Source organism: Cebus imitator, unplaced genomic scaffold (assembly GCF_001604975.1).
Source record: "Cebus imitator isolate Cc_AM_T3 unplaced genomic scaffold, Cebus_imitator-1.0 Scaffold62, whole genome shotgun sequence".
NCBI classification, from domain to species: domain Eukaryota; kingdom Metazoa; phylum Chordata; class Mammalia; order Primates; family Cebidae; genus Cebus; species Cebus imitator.
Genome location: NW_016107377.1, coordinates 1,359,293 through 1,387,247, shown reverse-complemented (window position 1 = coordinate 1,387,247; position 27,955 = coordinate 1,359,293). Strand labels below are relative to the sequence as shown.

The following is a 27,955-nucleotide window of genomic DNA, read 5'->3' as shown; positions in this document are numbered from 1 at the left end:
TTTAGCAATTATTTTGCTACTGAAAATAGAGGTGGAGCTATTTTGGGACTCAGCTGGGGATTTCTTAACCCAGGAGGGCCTAAACATCCCCAAATCAGATCTCAGGTAACCATTTACCATTGTTCTTCCTTCATCACTGGCAGGCCCTGGTCCAGCCAGTTGCTGAGCCTGGCTCTGGAGTGAGATGCAAAACGTTAGAAGTAAAATTGCTATTTTCCCTCTCTTGCAGGCTTTTGCCACTGGCAAAAAGATCTCTTTAGCAATATTTGACCTTAAGAACTTAAAAGGAAAAGGTCAAAACATTTCGAGGAGTGGGAGCTGGGTCCCTTCCCAGCTCTTCCCTTGTCACAGAGTTAGTGAATGTCAGGTGTGGTTGCCAGAGGCCCACAGGACCCCCCCTCCCCCAAGAAATAGTGAAAGTAGTAGAACAGAGAGTGCAGAGAGAGAGAGAGAGAAAGAGAGAGAGGTCTCTGCACTTCTCACTGTCTCCTGGGCCTTCAGCCACAGCAAAGGATGCTGCTTGGGAGGGCTCTGTTGGGTCAGAGTGAAGACACAGCCAGAGAAGTCACCCCAGTCCCTCTCAGGGGTTTTCCTGCCTTCCCTTCCCAGGCTGCAAGGATGGCTGCTGAGTTTCTCATTCTTACTAAATTAAGCTGATAAAATACAAATGAAAAAAGGTTGGGGGTAAAAAGGAGGGCACGGCACACTCTTACTTTGCATTTTAATAACTCAGGAATGGTGCCTCAGACCATTTTCATAAGAGATTGACTGATAGTGGTCTCTTCCCCACTCCCCACCTGGAACAGATCAGGGTCCAGACCAACAGCATGCTTTCCTCCTCTCCAGAACTTCCCACCTGGCCCTGCCCCTGGATGGAGGGTGGCCCACAATGAAACTCATGCCTTTGGCATGACTTGCTGGCCTCTCAATGATCCAGCCTGGGAGGGCAACCCTAGTTACCCAAGACACACTCCCAGGGAAATGATGCCCCTGTGGGCTGCACAGCTGCGTCTTGCTTTGCGAGGGAGCCATTTATGAGAACACAACCAGGCTCCACCAAGGGCAACTCCATGGAGATCAGAGCTACCTTATTTGGTCAGCCAATCTTCCCTTGAGCTGCTGCCTCCAGTGCTCCAGCCCACAGGCCCTGCAGCACCAGGGAGAGCTGGTGACAGGGTAAGAAGGAAACAGGGCTCAAGGCCACTGCCTGACTAGAGAATGTGATACCTTATTCCTGCAGCCAGCCTCAGGCCAAATAGGGCCTCCCCTACTCCATGAGGGGAATATATATGAACATTTATCGACATATATGAGGGCACTGGTGCCCCTGATCTCCAGCCTCAAAATACACCCTTCCTGCCTGGAATTACCATAAAGTGAGTACTCTATTAATTGAAGAATCTCTACGTGCTGAGGGCTGTTAAAAGACTTCTTGTAGAAAATGACATCTCATTTAACAGACACAGCAATTCTGAAAGGTAGGAGCTATTTACTCCATTTCAGAGGTGAGGAAACTGAGGCAGAGAAGACCATGGATTTCCCCACAGCTACACAGCTAGTAAGTGGCAGAGCCAAGATTCAAACTCTTTTTGGGCAGAGTTTCATCAAGTGTTTCTGCCTGGCCAGCATGGGCAACAGGGGATACAGGGTCAGTGGAGACTTAGAGGGTGGGGCTGGTCAGGTGGGCTTTGCAGTCACATCCCATCTGAGGAGCAGAAACCTGGCAGCTTCCAAGGTAGATGAAAAGCCGACCTGCCTCAAATTGTTTTATTTAGAGCCAGGCTCCTGACTGTTTGAAGCTGCTGGTTTTGGCAGTGCTCTTCCCTTTTTCTCTTTTCTCTTGCTGTTTTTAAACAGCCCTCGCAGAAAAGGGGAGCGCATCGTTGCTGGGCGCCTCACTTGCAGATGCTCAAAAGACCTCTGTCCCTCCCACCCCGTGGCTGGCTCCAGAGCAAGGCAGCTGGGCTGCGTGCGAGCGGGTGGGCACGCGTGCTCGCAGACAGCTCTTCTTTGCGGAAAGGCAGGAAGCCCTGCATTGATCTGCACCTGAAGTATAGATACAGATGAAGTCTTTTGCTTTTATAGTGAGTTTCACCTGCATTAAACTTCATTTATGTCTCTATAAATATATATGGCTTCGAATGGGAGGCTTTATGGATTGCTTTATAAGTTCCATCTCTCTGTGGCACAGACTGGGTCACCGTGAGGAAACAGTCCCTTTATAGGCAGCTCTGGCCTCTGCCCTTTTCAACATAGCCCTTTGCAGGGCTCTCATCTAGTGTTCAGGGCCCTGTGCATCTCCCCAGCTGGCCATCTCTCCTCCTAGCACCTGGACAGACACGGGCTCTCCAGCCCTGGCGCTGCCCTCTCTTCTGTCTGCTGTGCCTTGTCACCCCTGGCTCACAGCTGGCCAGTCGGGAGAAGGGAGAGAGGGCACAGGACTGTCAGCTGATCTCTCCACACCTGTCCCTGGGCCCAGGCACCACAGCTGACCTTGGTATTGACCAATTCACAGGGGACATCAGGAGGTAGTTACACAGGGCAAGCTGGCAAAATCTGGCTTATTAAGGTATATGTTTTACAGAAATTCATTTAGATAAACAGCCTATCCACACAAACACCGGCGCTCAGTGGAGACAGGCTTTACAATACTTCACGAAGCAGGCAGAAGCTTCTCTCCTGATGCACTCGTGGAGATAAATTCAAAGTAATCTATATAAACTCAAGCCTTTGAAATTGCACACCATCAAAAAATTCAAACAATTACTCTAGTCCAGCCAGGAGGTGGCCGTTAGATGTTCTTCTTTTGGAAAACATAATTATAAAGGAAGGGAAAATGTTTCATAAATAAAATTCAGAATGACAGAAGAACCTGGAGGGAAGGGAAGGTAGAAGAAAGGAAACCCAAATGTTCATGGTCTCTTGCTGACTGCAGAATAGGGCTCGGAAACCCTCCTTAAGGCTCAAATTAATTTCAGTCTAGTACAATTTCAAGGTAATTAATTGGGAAGAGGCATTTTTCAGATATTTAAAAATACATCAGCTTGGCTCTTGGTGCTAAAAGAGTGGGAGAAAAAATAGCCAACACATGCTCCTAAAATCAAGGTGATGTAAAACAAGGGCCGGCCCAACCCATTAGCACTTGAGAAGCATATAAAATCCGGGTCAGCCCAGATAATTGCTAGCTTGTTAAAACACCAAGTGCCCCCACTCAAGCTGCACCCAGTCCCCAGGCCATGTTAAGTAGCAAGTGTCACAATCTGGGATAGAGGACACGTTCAATGCCAGGCACTGTCCCAGGGACTTTGTACTCATGCCCTATTTAATTCTCTTAAAAACAACTTAAAGAAGATGTGATGATCTCTATAGGCTTTTTCAGGTAAGGGAAGGAGGGGACACTTCTGGCGGGGAACCTCAGATTAAGACAGGTTAAGTAATTGCCCAAGGTCACAGGGGCAGTATTTGTTGGAGCAGGAATTTGAAGTCCAATTAACTAACTCCACAGGTCTTGCTTCTTGATGCCTCTGCTCCATGGGTTCTGCGTATGTGTGGCCCAGAGCAGGGCAGGGATGACTTAGACACAAACAGCAGAGACAGCGGAAGGATGTAGGCTCTGTCCAGGCACGGTGGCTTCTGCTTATAATCCCAATACTTTGGGAGGCCAAGATGGGAGGATCACCTGAAACAAGGAATTCAAGACCAGCCTGGGAAATATATTGAGACCCCCATTCTACAAAAAAATAAAAGAATTAGCCAGGCATGTAGGTGTACACCTGTAGTCCCAGGTCCTAAGGGGGCTGAGGTGGGAGGATGGCTTGAGTCCAGGAGGTGGAGGCTACAGTGAGCCACGACTCATGTAGTTTGAGGAGGACACATCCAGATTAAAATAACCACAACTTCCTCCTGGGTCCTGGTAATAAACCTTTATTAAGTTGCTTATAGCCAGAGCATGAGACCGTTATTATAGAAGCTAAGTTGGGATGCCCTTGGCAGCTCCCTGATCTTGGATAGGGGTCCCTAGGAGACCAGGCTGGAACCCTTCAATAAACTCTAATGCATCTGTTGGCTCATTTGTCTCTGACACCAGAACTCCTTCCCCCATTAAGAAGTCTCACCTTGTAATACATAACCCAGAGACATGCTCCCCAAGGATGAGGGCTATACCTCTTGCTATTGCTAGTACTTCTCTGAGTTAAGTTTGGGACACTTCAGCAGAGAGAATAGATGACAGTTTAGGATCCATGCTCACTCAAACTTTGGCTGTTGTACAGATTAGCAATGAGAGTCTGAATATCGAAGATAAATCCAATTCATTCATGTGCACCAGTCCCATGTATCCTCCTCCATTTGCCTTCAGGAAGCCACCTGCTTTAACTTCCTAGGGAAATGGAACAATTTAAAATTCAAGGGAGTGTAATCATGGGAAAGTGTCTGTTTCTTACTTGACTGGAGAGTAAAGCAGAGTCAATTAGCCAGAATTAAAGGAGGGGAATAGGAAACAATACAGGCATCCATTGATGGATGGATGAATAAACAAAATGTGGTACATACATAAAGTAGAATATTAGCCATAAAAAAGGAATGAAGTTCTGATACATGCTATAACATGGATGAACCTTGAGGACATTATGCTAAATAAGATGAACTGGCTATAAAAGGACAAATATTGTATGATTTCACTTACATATAGTACCTAGAATAGTCAGGTTCATAGAGACAGGAAGTAGAAGTTGCCAGGGGCTGGGAGAGGAGGAAATGGAGAATTAGCATTTAACGGTAGAGTTTCAGTTTGGAAAAATGAAAAGGTTCTGAAAACAGATGCTGGTGATGGTTGCATACAATGTAAATGTACTTACTGCCACTGAACTGTATTTTTAAAAGTAGGGAAAGAGAAAAAGACAAGGTTGCTTGAATTCCCTTTGCCAATTGGCATATCATTAGCTTACTGTGCTCAAAATTTACCAATATAGTTCTAATTCAAAGTCACATTTCCAAGGTAATGATGTAGTGATTCTTATACACACGTGATTGGACATAGCTTTTGAACAATCCCATTCCAATTCCCCCTTCCCCACTGGACTTGCTCTTAAGAAGATGAAACTAGTTAGGTAGGAAATCTCATCATTATTAGCATAACCCATAATCAAAATGAGGCAAAAGTGTGTCTCTGCACTTCTGCCAAATCCTCTACTGGAACTGGTTTTGTGGACATCATTCAACTTTGTATTTCTGTCCTAGGGAGTTCTCACTTTGGCTATCTTCTAACTTTCCATGACATGGTGTTTTAGCAACCTATACTTTACTCTGTGGGATCGCAGCTGGGAGAGATGACTCAGGAGACTTCCCCTCAAAGAGCTGGCTCAGTGCATTGAGTGCATTCTCAAAGGCAGGTGACCTCAGAATGGGGCAAAGCCCTGGAAGCACGTGCTAGAGTAAGGTCTCCAAATGGAGGGAGGCAAAGGACATCAGCACCATCTGAACATGTAAATAGGTCTATGACCTAGCTAAACACATTTTAAGCTCCACTAAAGATTCTAATTTACTGAGTAATCTGCCAGAAACTCTGATTTCCTTGTTGAAGACCTATGTGCAAATGGTGCACAAAATTCCCCATCTTTATCCAGTGACCCTTAAATGAGAGACAGGATAAAAGAGAATTAGATAGGCAAGGTGTCCAAACTGGTTATACATGTTTGTATGTGTGTGCTGATACCACACACATGCGCGTGTGCACACACACACACACCCCGCCAAAGTTACCAAACTTTCTGATAACTCCATTACTTCTTAATGGTAAAACGCAAAAGAGTATTACCTCACCTAGCCCACAACCCAGGGATGGGAGCAGGGTGAATGGAGATGTCCTTGGATAGAGCTGTGTTGGTAAGTAGGTCTCTATATACGGCTTCTGGTTCTAAATTTACTCTTAACAAAGAGAAACAGCACCCTCCTCAGCCATGACCTTTGCGGATAGGGCTGAATTTCATGGCATAAGTTCTATCACAATGAACTCTTCTCTTTCTTCTTTACTAAGCTCACATGGGTACTCTTTTCTCAGCTCACTCTCCTGAAGCCCAGGTGGGGAGACTCATGACCAGCCACCTGAATACTGAATTCCAAGTTTTTAATGGAAATTTCAAACTCATCTCCATGAACTCCATCAGATAACTCATGTAAGCTCCGAGGCAGTTGCCCTCAGGGGCTTCCACAATTTCTGTTCAGATTTGATTGTTGGTTTCCATGAACACGATTGAAATGACCACTTGGCTTTCTAACACCATGACCTTAAGCTGGGGTACAGAATGTACCCCTCGCACATCTTTGCTACTATGCGTTAAAAATAGCCTCAGAACTCAGAGATGTTCTCCTGAAAGTCTAGGGCTTAGATACCACGTCTATTAAGTAATACATTCAGCAATACATTTCCACTGCAAATGTAGCAGCATAAGCTATGGTGATACAAGTCAGAAAATGATGGAATTGGGGGAGGGGAAAAACTGGAAAGAAGCACAGGGAGCTTTTGTATATCTTTTTGGGGGTACGCAAGTGTACGCAATTGTCAAAACTTAATCTGAATGCTTAAGATCAGTGCATTTTATTATATACAAACTATAACTCATTTTTTTCAACAACAACAAAAAAGTAATAGTGGCCCTTTCCAGGTAAAAGATGGCAACCTTCGCCATGGAGAATAGGGCAGAACAGCTGACCTCCTCCTTCCATCTTTCCCCACCACTTCTCATCTCCCCAGTCCCGAGAGGCAGCCCAGCAGTCTACCCTGAGCAGTGAAGGAGGGCTGGGCATGAGAACTTAGTGGCTTTCTCTCCAGGACGCTGGCCAGATGTGATGGCCAGGAATGTAGCAGGAGTGGCTTTATATGTGAAGTGGGTTTGCACCCAGTTTCCCACTCGTCTTCTAGCGGTTCTACAAGTGGTCAGAGCCCAGCCCTCTCCAGCTCCATAGTTATCCTTGCCACATTCAGAACCACAGAGGACTCAACGAAGGTGGTTCCAGAAAACATTCATAGGAGAGAACAGTCACCAAACACCCAAAGCCAAGACATCTATGGCAACATGCCCCAGATAGGGGGCCTTCAGCTGGGATTTCTGGGCATGGTAATGTGGCAATCAGGCACATGACATCAGTTCAACCTAGACATCACCAGCCCAGGGGTCTCTCTTTGCAGTAAGCCCAGAGAGCTCTCCATCTGGCTCTTGGCCATCTTCTTAGCTGAGAAGTAGAGGCCATCAGCACCTTGAGGCTTCTTGCTGATTCTCATTTTTCACCAGGGTGAGGCCATTGCTCCACACTGAGTTCCCTAAAAGGCTTTGGCTGTAAGCCTGTCCTTTGGGGACCAATCCATCCCTTCTCTTCTGCACAGGAGCATTACTGCATTTCCTAGGTGAGGGTATATTAGCAGGCTAGAAGTTCTGTTTCTGCTTTTGCTATCCTCTGGCCTCCCACTGTAAGTGTCTATGTCCCTCCATTTATAAAATGGGTCCAATAATGTCACTGAGCACTTTTTTGCAGAGAGAATTTAAGGGCATTAATGAGATAATGACCACTAAGTATGCTGACTTCAGTGGCTTTGGACAGGGTCCACTGCAAGGGCATAATGTTTTTTAAACCCTCAGGGAGGTGTCATGCAGAAATCCATCCACTCACTTGTTCAAACAGGAAGATTTCAAGGACAGGAGGGTTTGGAGCACTAAAACATTGAATGAGTCAGTGTTGGTTTCTGATGCTCTGCATTTGTCTATTTCAGTCTTTCTTCTCTACCCTTACAACCTCTGACTTCACTCTCTTCCTGACTGCATTCTACTTCCTGCCATTCTAGGGAGATGCTAAGATTTCTGGATCCAATGCCAAGCGTAGTAAAAAAGAAAAGTGGTGCCATTTCACTCAGAACTACATCCCTCACCCAGAAGGCTCCCCAGCCAGAGGCGGAGAGTATTTTCTTCATCACGGAGGAGGGACCCATTGTGCTGAATTAAAAATAAGACAAAAAATTGCCATTCTAGGGTTCATTTGGGATTGGAAAGAGTGAACCACTCCCCTGCATGTGTATCTCCCCTGTCTCAACACACTTGAAGAAAGTGACCAGAACCATAAATAGTTAGGGGTTAAATCAAGGGAAAACTTGCTCCTACAAGAAGTCAAATCTCTTTCAAGTTCCCTGTCGGATGCTGGCTCCACCGAGACTTGAATGATTGAAGGAAACCCTCAACACCACTTGTTGAATAACTCACCCAGGTAGGTGTGGCCAGGACTGAATGGGGGAGAGGCCAGCATATAGTGTCTCCAAGACCATACCAAAGCAGATGCAGGAAATTGACTGAACATAATCCAGAGAGGCAGAAAGCAGGAGAGAATAGAGGAATACCCTGCAAAAAGTAGTAGCAATGAGGAATGAAGTAATAATGAGATCCCGATTGCAGAGTCTCTCAGTGCTGAAGGAGAACAGAGTACCACTCCAAGCCCTCCTGAGTATGGGACAAGTCTAAGTTTGTTTCTGCTTCCCCTAGACATATAGAGACACACCTTTCTTCTGAGCTGTTTTTCACTGCCAGATGCCCCAGAAAACAGGGCAGAACAGACTTTGTCCTCTTTCCAATCACCCATAGCCAATGATGACAGAAAAGTGGAGAGTACCTCCTGCCTTCTGCAAATGTAATATAATTCACATCAGCCAATCTCTGTGAAGCTCAAGACACTGGCACTTTTCTACCACCATGAAGTCAGAAAGGACCTCAGTCCCCCAGAGCCGCCCCAGCCTGAGCCTCACCTGTTGCACCTGCCCACTTGCCATGGGTTCACATCAGGAGAGAAAGTAAAAGGTCAGCCTGGGCTCTCTCCACAGCAAGAGCCCAGAGAATCCTAGGAAACCGACATTTAAGAAACCACTTCCTTAAAGCTCTTTCAGAGGTGCCCAACTTTTAACTCTACCTCCACTCCCAACCCCCCAGGTTTCCTTTGCAATACTTTCCCACCATGGATGGCTTGTTGGGAGAGAGTTAAAGAAGGTGCCCAACTCATTCCCCAAACCCTCTCCCTTATCTACAGACAAAAAGAACAGCCCTATATGGAGACACGCAGAAACCACCGGCAATTTAGCTCAGACCTCACCTGTCTTATGCAACAGTCCACACACACACACACACACACACACACACACACACAAGGCCAAAGTCCACATCCCCCTTAAATTCGGTAAACATAGTTTTGCGCCTTTCTTTTCCCTACGCAGAACCCGACTCTACTGGCAGCAGAGAAATAGATGTAACCTTAGTGCCAAACGGCTTGCAGGAACACACAGACACACAGGAACCAAAATGCATCTCATAGCTCTCCTTGGTGCTGAAATCACGTTAGCGAGAAAATCAAAGGAGCGAGTGCTCCGGACTTACCCAGGCTGGGGGTGGGCGGCCGAGAAGCGAGAGGAGCTTCCTGGGAAGAAAATTGTTGTCTGCTCAGGCTGGAGCCAGCTGATGCGCTCACCTAGGGAGCCCACCTCTCTCCCTTCTCTTCCCTTCCTCCTTTTCTGGGAGGAAGAGACAAGGATCTACGAAAGAAATGAAACCCAAGCTGTCAGGGCTACGGGTGGAAGGAGAATGAGGAGGCAAGCAAAATAAGATCAAAAAGTCAGGTGGCTTCACTCCACTAGTGGTAATTCCTTGGGTCAGGGAGGACCCCCTTCTCTCACTCTCCCTGGGTCTGCCAGTCTCCTCTGCGTGTTGAGCCAACAGCCTTAGCACAGTCGGGTCCTGCCTCTGACGTGAAAGAGAGGAGGAAGCCTGGGACTGCTTTGCTGTCTCTCTCTCACGCGCTCTCTCTTTTCCCCTCTTGCTGAAATTTCAGCAGCATGATTTTTTTTTTTTTTCAGCCTCAGTTTTTTCCATCCCCCTACAAGCAGCCCCCTAGTGGACAGAAAAGAAAAGCATCCTAAATCCTCTCGAATAGTCCAGATTCAGGCACAGGAAACTCCCCGCACCCACTAACTCTTGGGGCTGCCTCTGCATAGCCAGGGTCCTGAAGAACGCAGAGGCTTCTTCAGATAGGGAGAGAAAGGGAGAGGATGGGAGCTTTTGCAGATGCTTTGCCCACGATTGCAGGAGAAATCCAGGGTGGAATGGGATGGGCGAGTGGTTGGGATAGAATGTTTTGGAATAAGGTCAGTTGTGGGGTTCTCAAGTGGTTTAAGGTCCTGGCTCAGCAGAAGGAACCCTCCAGAGAGTCAGGGTCGAGAGCCATGTGAAGTATGTGTATACCTACTTCATGACCCAGGCACAGGAATGCCTAAAGCAGCAAAGAATACAGGGAACCAAGGAGATCGAGCTGGCTCTTAATCCAACTCCAGAATATAGCCTTTTTTTTAAGCTGGCAAGAAAAATATCTGAAAAGATATGGCCCGAGATCATCTCAGAGATAGAGACAGGAGTGACCTTGATGCACATTTATGGAGAACCTTGGCAGAGAAGGGGGACCAAGGGTTCACTGCTCACAGGCTCATAAGGGATATCTAACGCTTGCTTTTAAATGTGCAGCTGCATAGCCTCCCAGAAAGAGTCCTCATACTTACATCTAAAAACCTTAGTCCTAGTTTCAGACTGCCACTTGCTTACTGGACATTTTGCTTCTCTATGGCTCAATTCTACTGTTTGTAAAATGTGGATAATGCTGCCCCCTCCCTACTGAATAGGAATGCTGAGGGACTGGAATGATATAGAGACATAGAACCTCAGGACTGGCAGGGAATTTAAAGGTAATCTTATCCAAATACTCTTCTTATATTTGATTCACCCCTGGCAAATAACAATAGCTAACATTTATAGAGTGCTTATACCAGGTGCTAGGCATTATTATAAGCACTTACATGTATTAGCTCATTTAAGCCATCCAATAACTCTATAATGCAGAGGCTATTATTGCTATTTTACAGGCTAGGAAACTGAGTCACAGAGGAATGAAATAACTCTCCCAAGATCATACAGCTAGTGAATGTCATGGATGGGGATGGAACCTGGGCCAACTGACCCTGGATCTTCCTCTTTGAATTCTCATGTACTATAAATATACACTTCAGAAGTGACGTTTGAAGTGAAGAGAAGGTAGCACCATAGTTATCATTGCTTTTATTTATGACAAAGTACCTAGATTGTTATAACACATTTATATGTGGCTGAGTTTTAAAAATAAAATATTTACCACTGTGGGTGCCAAACAAACTGTGGAAATCGCTATTACTGAATGAGAATCTCCTAAGAAAATTAATTCTCTTGGTGATTTGGGTAGTTTCACATGCACAAAACTGGCTGTAAATCTTATGAAATTGGAAGCTATTGGGTTTTAACATCGGTTCAGAGACACATCACTCAATTTCTGTACCAAAAGCAAATTATTGCCCAGTGCCTAACACAGGGCAAGAATGGAGCTGGCAATTTGAAGAGCTGAAATGTTGCAATGCACTCAGCTAGTAAGTGCTCAGTGAGAAATCAACAGTTTTTTCAGAATTTCAGAATTATGAATTCCTTAGCTGGGCTGGCTTAATTTTGCTGGCTTTATTTTTGGATCAAAAGCGGATGAAGCAGGGCAAAAATGGTATGTGACAATTAAGAAATCATGATCCCCGTCCTCAACAGTTTGCAGTTCCTCAAAGGGGGAAAGAAAGCGCAAGAAGCAAATTATTACAATTCAAAGGCTAAGTGCCAAGACGTCGAACAGTAAGCACATGGAAAAGGCAACTAACCTGATCTCTGAGGGGGCGCTGGGGGAATTCCTGAGGTGTGTTGCATCTAAGCTGAGGCCTGAAGAATCGTAAGTCTTTCCAGCAAAACGTGGGTGAGAGAGTTAAGCTGAAGGCATGGCATGTGCAAACTCAAGGAGGAGGGAAAGAGCACAATATGAAACTTTCAAAGTATTACCCTTCCACTGACAAATGAGGAAACTGAGGCTTATAAAAATTAAGTGGCTTGCTCAAGGTCACACATTTAATAAGTATATAACCCAAATCAAATGCACATCTATTTGACTCTAAAGTCATCCTCTTTGAGAAGCATGATAATGTCTCCTCTTATCACTAAGTGCCCACACCATTTAATAGACTGTTTCAATAACATAGAAGTTAACATAACTGAGTGAGGAAGTAGCATGTACCAGGAAGCTGGAAGTGTGATCTGTTTCTATTAGATGAGAAGCCCAGAAGAAGGCACTAGTCAGTTCAAAAAAAGGAGGAGTTTAGGATGGCAGGATTTTTTTCTGGTGGTTATAGAGTTATTAAATGCATTGGGAAGTAGGAATATTTCAGAAGTACAGAGACATTAGAGATTTGCATTTGAAATGGAGATGAATGTAGAAAGGGCTAAAAGAAAGTTTCAGATTAAGGGCTCTGGGAGCCCAGAGGAGGAAGAGGTCCTTCTGCCTGAGGGATTATGGGAGACTTCACCTGGGAAGTGGCCATTCATCTGTACCTTAAAGAATGTAGATTCAGGAACGTGCTTCATTGCACCTAGACATTTTATAAATAGAAAACATGAGATCTGAGTTGCCTCAAAGAATAATGAGACACTGATTAGAGGGAGAGTATAAGATCATTGTAGGCAGAAAGATGTGAAGCTTTGGAACATGGACGGGTCCAGGAAGAGTGGAGGGGAAGTGAGATTGATGGATAAATTTGATTTTGGACATGTCAGGCTTTGGGAGAGTGAGATTATATATTGTAATAGAGCTGTTCTGGCAGTGGCTGGAGTATATTTCTGGAGCTCAGATTAGAGATTTGGATTGGGGATTTAGATCTGGAGCCCATTTACATGGACATGGTAGTTGCTGGATGGAGACCACCAATAGGAAAGAAAAATAAGAAGACTGAGGGCAGAATCTCAACCCTATTTCCTTGATCTCTTTAGTCCTTGTGGCTAACGTGCTTGATACCCAGAAAATAGCCTCAAAATGCCTACTGATTGGCTCATAACAATAACCAAATCTATAGTTGAAGATGATATTGGGACCAAGATTACTTGTTCTTTGGATCAGTTACTGGTTCCTTGGCTCCTGATCTACTTCTAATATGAAGACCCCTCCATCACGATTCCTCTTTGAAAGCTGGTAATCATTGGTCCCTGGATTTTTTTTTTTTTTTGAGATGGAGTCTCACTCACTCTGTTGCCCAGGCTGGAGTGCAGTGGCACGATATCAGCTCACTGCAACCTCCGCCTCCCGGGTTCAAGCTATTCTCCTGCCTCAGCCTCCTGAGTAGCTGGGATTACAGGCGTGCACTATTACCTCCAGCTAATTTTTATTTTTAGTAAAGATGGTGTTTCACCATTTTGGCCAGGCTGGTCTTAAACTCCTGACCTCAGGTGATCCACCTGCCTCAGCCTCCCAAAGTGCTGGGATTACACGCATGAGCCGCGCGCCGGGCCGGCCCCTGAATTTTTGTTTTCTACCTAGCACTCCAGCCCCCAAGCCCTCCTGCACCAAATTGAGCATCTCCTTAGTCACCCAGCTGTCTCCAGAGAATCAGAAGCCGTGGTGTGGTGAACTACAATGGTGGAATTTCACGACGAAAATCCATACCACAACCAGCATTCCAGAAAGCTCTTGGATCAACTCTTCCAGGACTTGAGGTCTGGACATAGGTACTCAGGAAGTGCAACTGTGGCTTTCTTATAGAAAAGGGAAGGGAACTTAAGATCCAGCTTTGAGGCATGGCAAGTATAGTATAGCCAAGGGAGCTCTCAATTCCTAGGCTAACCTAGGCCCCCATCTTGCCACTGTTTCCGTGAGCATAGAAAGAGGAAGTTTGGAGTAAACACCAGATAAGACATGTGATGACCTCGGGGCTCTTTCCAAGAAGGAAGAAGAGGAGCAGTGGACACTATCTAGATCATTAATCACCATCCAAAGCCTGTTGTATCCAGTTAATGCTTTGAGAGCAAGTCTTCCTATTTCCCACTCATCCTTCCTACACAATTTCTGACCTTGCAAGCCTGTGTTCACCTGGCCACAGCTATGTAGGATTATAAATTATTGCCCTTTTGTCCTATGAGGATACAAACTTCTTGGGGGCCAGAACAGAGTTTGCCTTTAGGAACCGCCTAGCACTGTGGGGCTCAGTCCATTCCCACTCCCAGGCTGAACCTGGGAGAGAGAAGGTGTTGGAAGAGAGAGAGCGAGCGAGAGAGAGAGAGATGGGCTTCCAACTAAGTCTGCTAGGTTAAGAGATAAAGTGGAATGAATAGACTAAAGGTTCTTCCAGGTGGAGACATGATTTGGGGCCAGTTTTCTCTTTTCTCTCTCTTACTCCAAATATTTTTCCCATAGCAAGGGAGAGAAGGCTGGGTACCCCGTGCAGTCTTACATGTGTCTCTCCCAACCACTGGAAAGCACAGCCCTGCTATGAGCTGCCAACTGTGTGCCCCCATAACTCCTTACAAGAGCATTCACCACCACATTTTGTAGGCAGTGAGCTCAGGAGTGTTAGGCACAGAGACCCAGGAAATAAATGGATTCCCTAAAGCAATGAAGCAATACAGCCCTGCCAGGGAACCTCAGCACGGAGCGAGGGAGCACAAGAGTGTACAGTGTCCCAGAGTTTCCCATGGAGCCCTGCACCCACTCCCATGCACAGAGCCTGACCATGTGTGGACTAGGGGAGCCTCTGCAATGGCTGGGAGCTCATGCTTTCCCAGCACCTACCATACAGATAATCAGGAGTCAAATATTCACACCATCCTAAGGAAGCTGCCTGGGAAACTCCCAGACATTTAGAATAGGGGTCTTGTCACTTTATGATACTCACCAGGCCCATGGAGAGAGCGAAGAGCAGGGAGCAGACATTGCCAGCAGTAGTCAGACTTGCCTAATGGGCACTTCCTTAAAGTGGCCCAACTCAGGAAGGACAGCCGCTTGTTAGGACATTATGAGGGGCATTCAAGCATTAGCTGGGTGGCTTCAGTAAATGACTTGTTTACTACCTTCCAACTGAGATAATGTGGGGTTGTGGTGTCCTAATGGCTAAGACGTTTACTTAGAAAGGACTATTGCAAGACTTGGGGCTTCTTTTCTGGGAAGTGGAGGAGGAACTTCTTTAAAATGGCTGTGAATAAGCTAAGTACTGGGTTAATTTTTTAAAAAGACTAAAATTAAAAGGTGACCATGAGGATAATGTAGCTCAAATGCTTACCCTCACAAGGAGCTAGAGAAGGCCTTGTCTCCCTAAAGCCAGGGCTAAGCTGGGTTCTGTCCCAGCCTGACTCAGCAGGACTTGGTGACCTCATTGCACAATAGGGATGATGTCTGGGAAAAGTTCCGGAGAGCCAGCTGCCTGCCACAGAGACAGGAAGGTTGGAGTTACAGGCAGGCACTGGCTGGGGGAGGGAGCATGAGGAAGTGGCCACAACAAGCAAGGATGGGCAAAAAGAGCTTGGGTGGGAGAGGACTTGCCTGAGCTGGAAAAGAAAGCAGATGGTTGTACAGCTCCAAGCTCTGCCAGCCCAGGAGAGCCAGGATCTTCCTGCTATGTTAGTGGAATAGGTGGGAAGGGGCCCTACCCCTGCCCCAAATCTCTCTCCTACTCTGGTCCCACGAGATGGTAAACACCATTCTGATAAACTGAGACAGCCATCACTCTGTCTGCTGAATATCTCTCCCCAAACTGTTTTTCTAGAACCGGGACCTGTCCATCCCCCACCCCAGGCACTAACCAGGCCATTTGACCTAGGCCTGGCCAAAAGAAGTTCCCCCGTTTCTCTAGACACAGTGATGGATTCAGGGACAGGCACATGACCCAAGCAGAGCCAATCAAAATCTTTCTTGGAAATTAGGAAAGAGAAGCTCTCTTTCTAATGGGCTTGCCAAGTAGGGACCATGTAAGCCCAGAGTTGACCACGGTAATCTTCCCTAGCTTTATGGAGGAATTCTATCCACCGTAACAAATAATAACATCAATACTCAGCAGGAAATGGATCCAAATACAGAAAGAAAAGGAGCCCAGATAATGTTGTTTCAGCTCCTAGATCCATCCATCCCTGAACTCCTAGGTAGGAGAGCCAATGAATGCTCATTTGACTTAAGCTAATTTGTGTTGGGTTTTTGTCAAGCTGGCTTACCTTTTAAGCCTTACAAAGTTCCTGGAAAAATTCAAATTCCTGTTAAGTGTATGCCTTTAGCCAGGTGAGAAACACCTAACTGGGAACCCAAGAACCAGTAATCACCTGGGGCCTGGGAGCAGGAGCAGGAGTGGAGAATGAGTTGGTCATTCAGAGAGGAAAAACAAACACTTCTTTCTCCATCCTTCTGCTGGGGACATGTACTGAGGCCCATGCACTTTACCTGGGGATTATGGAGAGAAGGTCTTGTGGAATGGCAAGGCAGCCATTGCTACATCTGAATAGATGACAGGGAGTCGTGGGGTGGACCTACCCCAGGGTGCACACCTGTTATGAAGCCTGTGTGCTTACTGTTCTTTCCGGAGGGAAAGGTGCCGTACCCAGGGCCAGTTAAAGCTGGCATCGCAGGCCTCTGCTGCCTGCTCTGTGGAGTGCCCGCCTTGGTGAGGAGGGCAGTCCCAGGCACCATGTCCATCCATGACAGACCTGTTCTCCTCCACCCCAGGCATGGAACATCTCCGAATACTTCTCAATTCTTTTGGCTCCTCTCTGGGCACAGCTGGCTCAGACAGCTCTGAGCAGCATCTTTCTATTCTGGGAAACTATAGCCACAGCCCATGTGAGCAAGTTTGTACCATCTCTCTCTGAGACCAGAGTCCTGCCCCTTCTCCTCCCCTGTCCTCAAGCTTCTGCATGTAGTGTGCCTGGCCCACTGCAGGCTGCCTGAGGAGGGTGGGGTGCTGGGTGATGGGATGCTAGCCAGGGAGGGATGCGGCTGAGCCCTAGCTCCCCAGCCTGCCTGCCAGCCAGCAGGAATCGTTATCTACATCCAAGAGTGAGCCAGGCTTCCCACACTAAATTAGCAAGAGCAAAGCAGATGTCTCCCTTCAGTGCAGCAAAGGATTATATGGGATACAGTCAGCTTATTTTCCCTTATGTTACAGATAAGGGCAAGTGTGGGGATCAGAGTAGCTGCCTTTCCTGGTCCAGGACCACAGTGGGTGGGCGGACTAAGGTCAAAGCTGCACTCACCCCCAGCCTGATTCTACTCCTCCCTGGCTACCCAGGCAGTGTTTCCTTCCCCATAAACTTCTGACTCTCATTTTGTTCTTGGAGCTCTAGTATGCATTTCTTATGGTCTCTGAAGGAGGAATGGAGGCCACATTTTATGTTTCAGCTTCTTTTGTATTGGCCGTTTTGGAAACTTCACATTCTTGCCCTGCCTGCCCCCTTTCCCCCGAGCCCATTCCCCTGTGAGAGAGCCCTGGTCAGAGACCCACGCCCTCCTCCCTTCTCTAGATGTCCTCCCCTGCTTCGATGCATACTAAGTTCCTCATCAGTAGCGTAAGGGAGTGAATGTAGTTTGATTGTTTGTGTCCTCTCCAAAATGCATGTTGAAACTTAATCCCCAATTTAACAGTATTACGAGGTGGGGCCTTTAGGTGATTAGGCCAGAGGGGCTCCGCTTCCCTCATAGATAGGATCAGTACCCTTATAAAGGGGATGGAGACAGTGAGTTTCAACCCTTTTTGTCCCTGCATCCCTTCCACCATGTGAGGACACTGAGCGAGTGCAAGGCTCTAACTTTGAGGCAGAGACGGAACCTCCTGTGCTTTGATTTTGGGCCTTCCAGCCAACAGGGCCGTGAGAAATAAATTTCTATAATTTATAAGTTACCCAGACTCAGGTACTTTGCTATAGCAGCACTAACAGACCGAGACAGTGGAGGGCAGGGTCCTTGCTGCCTTGTCATTCTGTGATCTCCCATCATCCTCAGCTTCTTAGCCTGAGTTCTGGCAGGTGAAACCTTCCCACCTTAGATGGTCTGGCTCATACCTCCCTCTCTTCAGCACTTACACTCACTGCAGGTGGCAGGGAATAATGGAGAAAGCACGGCTTCCTGCACAGCCCACCTGGGTTTGAAATCGCTCTGGCACTTATTCTCCGTAAGTTTAGAAAGTTACTTTCTGTTTTCTCATGTGTAAATTGGAGATCATCAGCAGCTGGGGTGGGCACACACCTGTAGTCCCAGCTACTGATGGCGGGGAGGGGGACTGTGGGAAGGGGGTGAGGGTGAGGCAAGAAGATTGCCTGAGCCCAGGAGTTCATGGCTGCTGTGCACTATGATCCTGTCTGTGAATATCCACAGTACTCTAGCCTGGGCAATATAGCAAGGCCCCATCTCTAAAATAAATAAGTAAATGAATTTGAGATTAACCCTACCCTTGCTTTACTTTGAGTTGGCCCTAACTTTATATGCAAACCTCCTTTTGGGTTAGCACCTGCCCCCTTGCCTCTTGCTTGGCTGAACACTGATAGGATTCCATGGCTTTGGCTCTCTGGGGCTTCATCAGCTTCTGCCAAGAAACACCTCTGAGATGAAGGAGGTAGGAGCCTGACCTGGGCTGCGGCAGACCTGGGTTTAAACTTCTGTTAAGCCACTTATGAGATGTGCAGCCTCTGGTGGTGCAGCCTCTGGTGGCAATCACTTATACCCCAATATCGCAATTCCTCCTCCTGAAAGAGGGGGTTAACATGGGGAAACCCTCTTGATGGTTTATCGATCAGAGAAATCACGGATGGGTGTTTCAACAGCAGTGCCCAGAGGCGGTGGAAAGTCAGCGGGGTGTCAAGGGTGAACATCTGTGGCACATGCCTGATCCTGCTCCCTCACCGCTCAAATGCCATCCCTCAGAGAGGTCTTTCCTGACACCCCCTCTAAAAGTGGCCTTCCCAAGGCCCTTCCCAGCACTATTTTCTTCATACCCCTTAACACCAGCTGGCATTTTATATTTCATCTTTCCATTTGTTTATTGTCAAATTCTCTACTGCACTGACTCTCAGAGGGCAGGGCTTCTGCCTGAGTCGCTTCCCCAAAGCCTAAAGCGGTACCTGGCTCATGTGGACATATTCAATAAACATTGCCTCTTGAGAGCATATTTTATATCCTAGTCATTTTTGGTTCCCTCATGGTGTGTTTTATGGCAAGCGGCAAGGTTTTGAATCTAGCAGAACAGGATTTAAAACTTCCCTTTTCTACCGTAAGAAATGGACTCTGAGCTCCTGTTCGTCTTTCAGTAAAACAAAGAATAATATTTATATCACAGAGTTATCGTGAAGATTAACTGAGATGATGGCGTCTAGAACAGTGACTGTCACACAGAGAAACCCTTGCTCAGTTGATAAGTGCGGGAAGGAAACGAAGCGACTCCCCGTTATCTGTGCCCCCACCTGCTCTGCCTTTCTTTCTGTGCTGTGGTCTTCCTCCCTTCTCCTCCCCGAGCTGGCACACTGGGGACCCTGCTGATCCTGCAGCCACAGGGCATCTGTCTCTCCGAGTTCCTGTTGGCAGCAGCAATCTGGATCAGCGTTAGAAGTTATTACCCTTTAAAGCAAGGGTCAGCCACTATTTTAGCTCAAGTGCCACAAATAGGAAACAAATTTTGCCAGAGGCACCAGAGTGGCTGAAGGAAGATTTTTCTGGTTTTCACAAAGGCATCACCCATACCCATTGGCACTTTGGCTTTATGTTTGGCTTTTCTTTAAGCCGTTAATATTCACTTCCTGTATCTCTTTTTGCCTTTTTTTTTTTTTCAATCTATACAGAGTCATTCTTCTTCTTCTCGCTTCTATTTTTATATCTCTCCCTTTTTTCAGCTTTTGTCCATCTCTTCTTTCCTTAAGAAGCAAGCCTTCTCATGCTAGTCTCAGTGCCATGTATTCCAACCCTCCCTCACTGGTCCCTTCCTCCCAATCCCATCTCTTCCTTTTTCTGCAGGTGGACAAAATGTGGTAAGAATTCAGTACCTGGACATAGGAGGAGGTAGAAGGCCCAGCACCGTCAGGCTCACATCATGAGAGAAAATTAATCCTGCTGGTCTCCGTCCCTCTCCTTTCAAGCTGTCAGAGTGAGAGCGCTGGGTTATCCCAGCCACATGATTTTCTCCATTATCCTGTTAATAAGTAGAAAGAGCCACACAGTTAGAACAAATACAAAGACAATGTACTCTGTGGGGGCTTCTGAAAGAAGGCATCAGGGTTACTGGGTCTGGGATAGCTTAATTTTACAGTCTTCTCAACCCCATCCAAGAGTCAGTCTGTGTGTTCTGTAAACTGCACACAGGCAGCTCACAGAGCACAGGCTCTAATCTTGGTGTTCAACTGGGGACCTGTCACTCTCCCTAGGGCCAGTCACCCTACCCTTCATCATTCATGTAGAGCTTCTTGAGTTTACATTTTCTCTTTTGTCAGATGACAACAATAATCTCTACTCTCGGCTCTGTACCCGTTAGAGTGTGCTCTGGGGAACAAATGTGAGGCTGCAGGCTCTAGGCATTTGGGAAAAGGGTGGGGAGGGGCTTCAGGAAAAGTCTGTAAAAGTCTGTAAATACATCCTGCTTTTTCCCTGTTAACACGGGTAAGTGGAGATCCAGATCACATTTTTTTTTTTTTTTTTTTTTTTTGCAAATTTGAGGAAAGCCCAGATTCAGAGGAGCAAGTCCCATCTGAGACGGAGTATTTTCTCACTTGGAATAGCACAGTTGGAAGGTGTCAACTCAACAGCTCAAGTCAGATTTTGAATACACTTGGCCTCATAAGCAAGCTATTCCATCCTGTATCAGCATCCCAGCTTCACACATCCCATCTGAGCTGAGCCAGGGCTGGATATCAGAAGACACATGCTCCTGGGGCCTTTGCACAGTCTGAAGTCAGGGGCCTTGCCTTTGTCAGAATGTGATATGGTGCTAGGTGCCTTGAAGTGACTGGGGTCCACAGTACTGTGAACCTAAATGTATCAGCCACTTAGGGGTAATCCAAAAAAAGCTTTTTCTTACAAAGAACAAGCTAAGTGGCCCTAGATTTTTAAAAAATGAAAAGTGTTTTAAATGACACAGATATTTAGGCTAAAGGAGAAAGTTAGAGGAAGAGAGAGAGATATATATATGCACATATACAAATGAATACATTATTATGAGCCAGGCATTGTGCTAAGCACTTTACATGCTAGATTTCATTTATTTAAATGCTTAGGAAGAAAAATGAAGGAAAAGAGTTGTCTAAGCCGCTGAGAGCATACATTTATCCTGTACCAGAGAATGAAGATGAATGAAAAGCCCTGGTAAAAAAAAAAGTCGGTAAAAGGATTCTACACAGAGACCATTTTTAGTCTGGGCTGCTAGCCAGAGGTATCTAGAAGAAAGGAAATAATGAACTTGTAGAATGTCAGAGCTGGAAAGAGCCTCAAAATGCATCTTGTCTAACTATCGTCTGTTCCATCTTACAGATGAGGCTGCCGAGGTCTGAAGAAGGAAAGTGGCATACCGACTGAGACACAGTCGGTTGGACCCAGTGCTCACTCCTCAGCCAGAGACCTTTCAGGAAAATCTCCCTGAATCTCCCACCAGCTAGATTTTCTTCTATTTTGAGATGACTGTTCTTATGTTGCCCAAGCTGGTCTCAAACTCCTTGGCTCAGGCAATCCTCCTATCTCAGCCTCCTGAGTGGATAGAGCTACAGGCACACAACCCTGTGCCCATCAGACAGATGTTTAAGTCACCATATTTCATCAACCAGAAAAGTCATCTCTCCTGGAGTGCCACGCATGTCTCTGCTGTTCACCTGTTAACCTGTGAATGAGTAATCGCCATCTGTTGCCATTGCCACGTATCACATAAAACAGGCTTTTTTGCTGATGCCCAGGCTTACTAATCCAGCACTAGAGGGATGTGCCCTCCCCAGCTTCCTAGTGCACCTGCTCATGGAGCCAGCCAGCCAGCTTCATCCTGGATTATGGTCCCAATGTCTTCATTGAGGTCTGACCCCTAAACACAAGAAATCCAGGCTTGGCATCTGCCATTTGAACCCATTTGTGTTTCTTGGGACCTTAGAGTCACAGGGCATCCAAGCCCACATGGTATCTGACTCAACCCCACCAATTACAGAACAGCAAGATGACTTGCCCAAAAGTGGCACAACTAGTTAAAAGCTGTGATGCCAGTGCCTCTGCTCGCTTCCTGTAGGAAAGAACTAGTATTGATTATAGTCATGTATAGTAGATCATGAGTACTGATGGATACTGGGAGAGTGCCACGGCTGGGACCACAGGATAAGGAGAGAGGAGTGGCAGGAAAGAGCAGCATCCACACAGCCAGATGCTCGTGCACTGTGCACCTGGCCAGGGAGGCTGCAGGAGCTCTGCTGCCTTGCATTTGCCCAGAGAAACACTTTACACTGTACAACTCATTTACATCTCTTTTGACCTTTAGGAAAGACACAGAACAATAATTCTCAGCTCCACTTCCCAATGAGGTTGTACAGGCTCAAAGATAAATAATTGATATCAAATAACAATACGACTTAAATGTAAGTTTAATATAACTAATAAATGATCATCATGTAGTCTCAAATAATTGACTATGTTCACACAGCAAGTAAGTTATGGAGACTAAGGTCCCATATCTCTAGGGCTGTGTTTTCTACACAATAATAGCTGTGATAATAAATGACATTTGTTTAGCATTTACCAGGTGCCTCGCACTGTCATTCTAAGCTACACAAACATGTATACACGTGTATATATAATGTACATGTAACTTCTCATTCATTTTTCATAACAGCGTTTTTAAGTTAGGTGCCCATTTCATAGACAAGAATATCAAGGGACAGAGATTAAAATAAAGTTCAAACCAAAACCATATTCAAATAGCAGTACTTTCTTTGTTTAGGGATTTCAGCTCATGGAATCCGGCCAAGACTCACTGCCCTTGAACCATCAGTTGTAGGCAGAACTTTCCAGCCCTCACGGCCTTCCACCCAACCAAACACACACATTGTCTCTCCATTCTAAAAAGGAGCGAAACTAAAGCCAGAAGTTCCATGAACTTTTTGTTCCTGGGTTGCCCAGGATCTCTCATTTTAAGCTTAATAAAAGCAAGAGGAAAAAAGTTCACTCGGGAAAGCTGGCTGCAGGTGAAAACCTCGGGGTGCGGCGGCTGCGCTTGCTGGGCTGTGCAGCCTGGGTGAGCACGGAGCAGCCAGGCACCCGGCGTGTCCTTAGTCGGGACGGGGGCAGGCCTCTCCAAGAGCGCCCCCAGAGGCCGAGCGGGGAAGTGGCAGGGCCCAAGGCTCCTGCAGCGTGGGAGAGATGGGGAATGCGCTTAAACAACGGTGATATAAAGAGTTTGACGCTAATCTAGAAAGCAAAAAACTGACATCTTTAAATCCATATAATGCCCTACAATCAAAAACCAAATTATCTGTTATCAAGAGCAACTGAGTAGACAGTAAGTACAGGCAAGGAAGGGGTGGGCGGTGGAGTGAAAAATCCAGGGTGGAAAGAACACGCCAGTCAACAGGTAGGAGAGAGAAAGAGCAGGATAAACAGAGGATTTGTGAGAGGTCCCAGGAGAGAAAATGAGGTATTTGAGCAGAGCCGAGCTGCAGGATGGGGGTGGGATCGGCGTTTGCTTCCTCAGCATGGATGATCAGAGGGCGCCAGCCTCGGGGACAGCGGGCTCCGAGTTTTGCTTCCCCAGGTCTGGAATTCTGTGCCGCAGGGAACAGCTTCTTAAGGAAAGGCAATGCCACAGGGACATGTGTCCTGTGATCGGTGTCAAGAGGGTGGTGCCATCCCTAGGGAGAGGCTAGAAATCAAAATTATAGCTCTAAAAATTGGAAAAAAAATTCTTTTCATTTCTATTTCCAGGTCACTAAGTCCAATAATAGGATCACTCACTTCTCAATCATGCTCAACCTCAGGCATCTGCTCAGTTCATATGTTTGCAGAATGAAAACAATATGCAACCTGAATATCTACTAAAACCATGGTAGGTTCTTCCTTCTACTCTGAAGAGCTCACATTCCAAATCTGTCAGTAACTGTTTTTTTGTTTTGTTTTGTTTTACGGAATATCTCACACAGTAAGAAGCTCAGGGCTTCAGACAAATGAGGAGATAACACTGCATATGTAATTCAGTCAGAATCCCAAGCCAAGAGTTTGTGATGCTGAGCTGAGAGATCCAAGGGCCTCTCAGTGTTACTGACTCTGTGTGTGTGTGTGTGTGCATGTGTGTTTGTGCATCTGTGAATGTAACCCATGGGCAACAGGAAATATGAGGTGGTCTACAGCAGACACTGGTGGGCTGTCCCAAAGGTGCCACATGTGGCATGCATATGTTCACCACCATCCCCAATCCAATCTGGAGAAGCAGGGTCCTGTGAGTGTCTTACTGAAGGCTCCCACCCTAGGCTTCACTCTATGTACAGGGAATAAATCAAGCTAAAGGTAATGAACTGCTGGGGGCAAGTAACAAATCTCAGGGAAAGACGGGTCCCTGTGGGCCACATTTAGATGTGCAAAGCCACCAAAAGAATAATAAATAAGGAGGAACATCCACAAAGACACAGCCCTGAGAACAAGGAGAGTGGGGGCTGAGGGGTTCTTGATGAAGGATTAAGCTCCTTGGGTAATTTTCTTCCATCAGCTAGGTGAAAAATGGCACAGAGCTGCAGCTCTAAGTTTTCCGTTCTATGAGATAACTCCATCTGTGTTTATTTCCTAGGGCTGTGGCAGCAAAGTACCACAATCCAGGTGGCTTAAAATGACAGAAATGTATTGTCTCACAGTTGCAGAGGCTGGAAGTCCAAACTCAAGTTGTCAGCAGGGCCGTGCTTCCTCTGCAGCCTGTGGAGGGGATGTTCCCTCGCCTCTCCCAGCCCCTGGTGGTTGCTAACAATCCTGGGCACTTCCTGGCTCGCAGGTGCAGCACCTCGATCCCTGCCTCTACGGCTCCACTGCCTTTCTTCCCTTTGTGTCTGTCTGTGTCCAAATTTCCCTCTCTTCATAAGGACATTTTTCACTGGATTAAGGTCCAAACCTAACCCAGTGTGACCTCATCTTGACTTGATTACATCTCCGAAGATTTTATTTCCAAAAAAGGTGACAGTCACAGATAATAAATATGTCTTTTTGGGGGACACAATTCAACCCATCACATCACCTGGTTACCTTAGCCTTTTGGTAAACTTCACATAGCCTTGAGTTGTGCTGTGAAGAGAAAGGGACAGAACAACAGAGGAAGTGTAGCCTGCCTGCCACCCCTCTCCACTGTGCGGGGAGAGAGGGGTTCCATTGAAACCAGCTGGGGAGATTCTGAGAAAAGCAATAGCAACTGCCTCATGTACTCCTTCTCTTCCCCAATATAATTTAGAGGGCATCGACCCTTGGAAGGGGTGTGTGTGTGTGTGTGTGTGTGTGTGTGTCCCGTTTGCACTTGTCCTATTCCACCTCCATCCCCAGGAAATTATAACCTCTCAGGAACAGAACAGTGCCTGGCTCCCACGTGTATTCTCTATATTCCAGGTGCAGCTGCTGTACTCAATAAATATTTGTTGAATTGAAGGGAATGAACCTAAATTGAGTTGTGGGGAACAAAGTATGCCATCACTCCTTTGGCCTTGGAAAGTAAAAAGAAGAGAATTTGTTATGAGAAGGGCCAGGGCTGGGAAAGCAGAGAAAATAATTCCCCCAAAGTACTGATGAGGCCAGCCATGTCGATAGCTCTTCTTCTAGCATGTCATTAACTTTTCAAAGGTTCCACCTCTCTCATAAGGACATCTGTCTCCTCAGTAAGGACATCTGTCCAGCTCCCTCCCTATGTTGTTCGAAATTATAAAAGTGTCATCTCCACTGAAGACCCTTCTGTCACCACATGACTGCTGGTGTCCCTCAGGCACCCCCCACAAGCGATGCTCCTGCCACCCTTGGTACCAGAAAAGTAACGGTGTTGCCACTAACACCCGGCTTACACCTCTGCAGCACCCCTGACTCCCACCAAGCACCAAGGCCACCACCACTGCCACTGTCACCAGCTTTCTGCAGAAGCCACCACCACCACACCAAACCTGCAACACCTATCAGCAAGGCTCCTGCCAAAGCAGCTGCCCCCAGCCCAGAGGCCACTGCCATGCTGGACTCTCAGTGCTTCTTTGAGGACACAGAAATATTGCTTCAGGTAGCTATAATGCCTGTCTGGCAGCCCCTCACCCTACGGCCCAGTACGGGACTATGGGGGAATGGATGAAGGCATCCTGGGCAGAAGACCACGCTAGTCTCCAGTCGCCCCTCCATGCTGCGATGGCCCACTGCCCTTGACCCAAGAGCAACTGCCACATCCTCCCTCCACCCAGATTTAGTCCTGACCTGGGTCTCAGGCTCTGCAGAACTTCTCTTTCCTAGACTTCCCAGCTAGCCTGAATCCTGCAGTGGACTTCGATAAAACTGAAGCCAGAAGTCCTAATACATCACTTCATTAACGCTTTATTTTTGCCTTAAATATATTCCAGGTAAAAAAGCTAAGCCTAATCGCAGGGCCCAAGAGCAAGCAGAACAAGGTTAGCGAGCAGCTCTCACAAGGATCAAGCTTCGGGCAGTAGAAAAACTCTGCGGCTCCATTTTCTTTTCCCCATTTGCCCTTTCTGAGAACTCTGAATGTGTTTCCTGTAGTAACATCCTCACTTTGGGAAACTGATTAAGGGCAAGGGCCAGGCCTTGATACAATCAGAAATGGCCCAAATTGTGTGGGACAAGGTGAAGATTCCAATGCAGGCAGCCTGCTGGCTTTGCCGCAATCATCCCCAAGGCTGAGTGCAATCTATTTCATCAAGCTCTATATATTTACTTTTTGTAAATAAATAAATAAATAAATAAAGAGGCTCCAGTATCCTACTAGTCCCTGCCCTACCTTCTTTTTTGATATCAGCGTGTTCAAGGCCACAGCAAGCCCTTAGGCTTGGGCTGTCCTTGACTGGAGTTCTCTGGGGCTGATGCCTCCTGATTTGAGGGACAAACCACGACATGACTGAAGGTCTCTACAGAGCTGTGAAGAGCTTCAAGGGTGCAACATAATCTTAACAATGGGTCCAACCCAACCATCCCTCCCCACAGCCTCACTTGACTCTGGGCCCAGTGCACAGGAAGACAATGGGAACTGGCTGGAGGATGCTTAGGTCCTCATTCTATACTCAGAAGAGGCACTTAGTGGAGAGAATGATGTGCACAACAGAGATAGGAATGGAAAGACTTCAAAATAAATATCTCCTTTAACAAACGGAGATCTCACTCTGTGTCCACCCAGTGCTAAGTTCTGTGCCTAAGAGATGCAGAATGTGTGAGACAGGGCCTCCTATCTCCAAGAAGTGCTTTCTTCTTGAGGGCAGTTAATGACCAACTGGAACACCAGAAAGAATAATTTTAAAATGGACACATAGAGGTGCCCAGGATTCACCTTTCAGTTGTTTGTGTGTTTTAATGGACTTTATGTTTCAGATCAGTGCTAGGATCCCAGCAAAACTGAGCATAGGTACAGAGACTTCCCATATATCCCCTCTCCCACATGTGCATAGCTTCCCCTGCTATCAATATACATCACCAGAGTGGTACATTTGCTCCAGCTGATGAACCTACATTGACTCATCACCATCACCCAGTGTCCATAGTTGACATTGGTGGCCACTGTTGGTGTTGTACATTCTATTGGTTTGGGCAAGTGTGCATTGACATGCATCTACCATTACAGAATCATACAGAATTGTTTCACGGAGCTAAAAATTCTCTGTGCCCCACCTATTCATCCTACCTTTCCATTTTTACTTGTAAGAGTTTGCTTCAACAAAAACAACAGCAACTGGGAAGTAGTTTTTCTTGTTCTTGATTCATTCAGAACGACTCCTTGGGGAATGGGCTATGGAGAGTTAGCCCCAGGAAATTGGATGCTGTTAATGCTGACATGAAGTAAAAAGATCGGAGATTTGGGTCCCGCCTCATTCAAAGGTTTTAACTGGTGAGAATC

At 46.5% G+C, this 27,955-nt stretch overlaps 1 protein-coding gene across 2 annotated transcripts in view; it reads right to left on the bottom strand.

Annotated features, from left to right (window-relative positions):
* The window catches only part of TNR (tenascin R), a 410,842-nt gene extending 400,925 nt beyond the window's left edge, over positions 1-9,917 (bottom strand). For both annotated transcript variants that reach the window (XM_017529944.1, XM_037739057.1), the window contains exon 1: positions 9,408-9,917. The gene's annotated coding sequence lies outside the window, so the exon portion shown is untranslated. The remainder of the gene's footprint in view (positions 1-9,407) is intronic.
* Between the last annotated feature and the right edge of the window lie 18,038 nt (positions 9,918-27,955).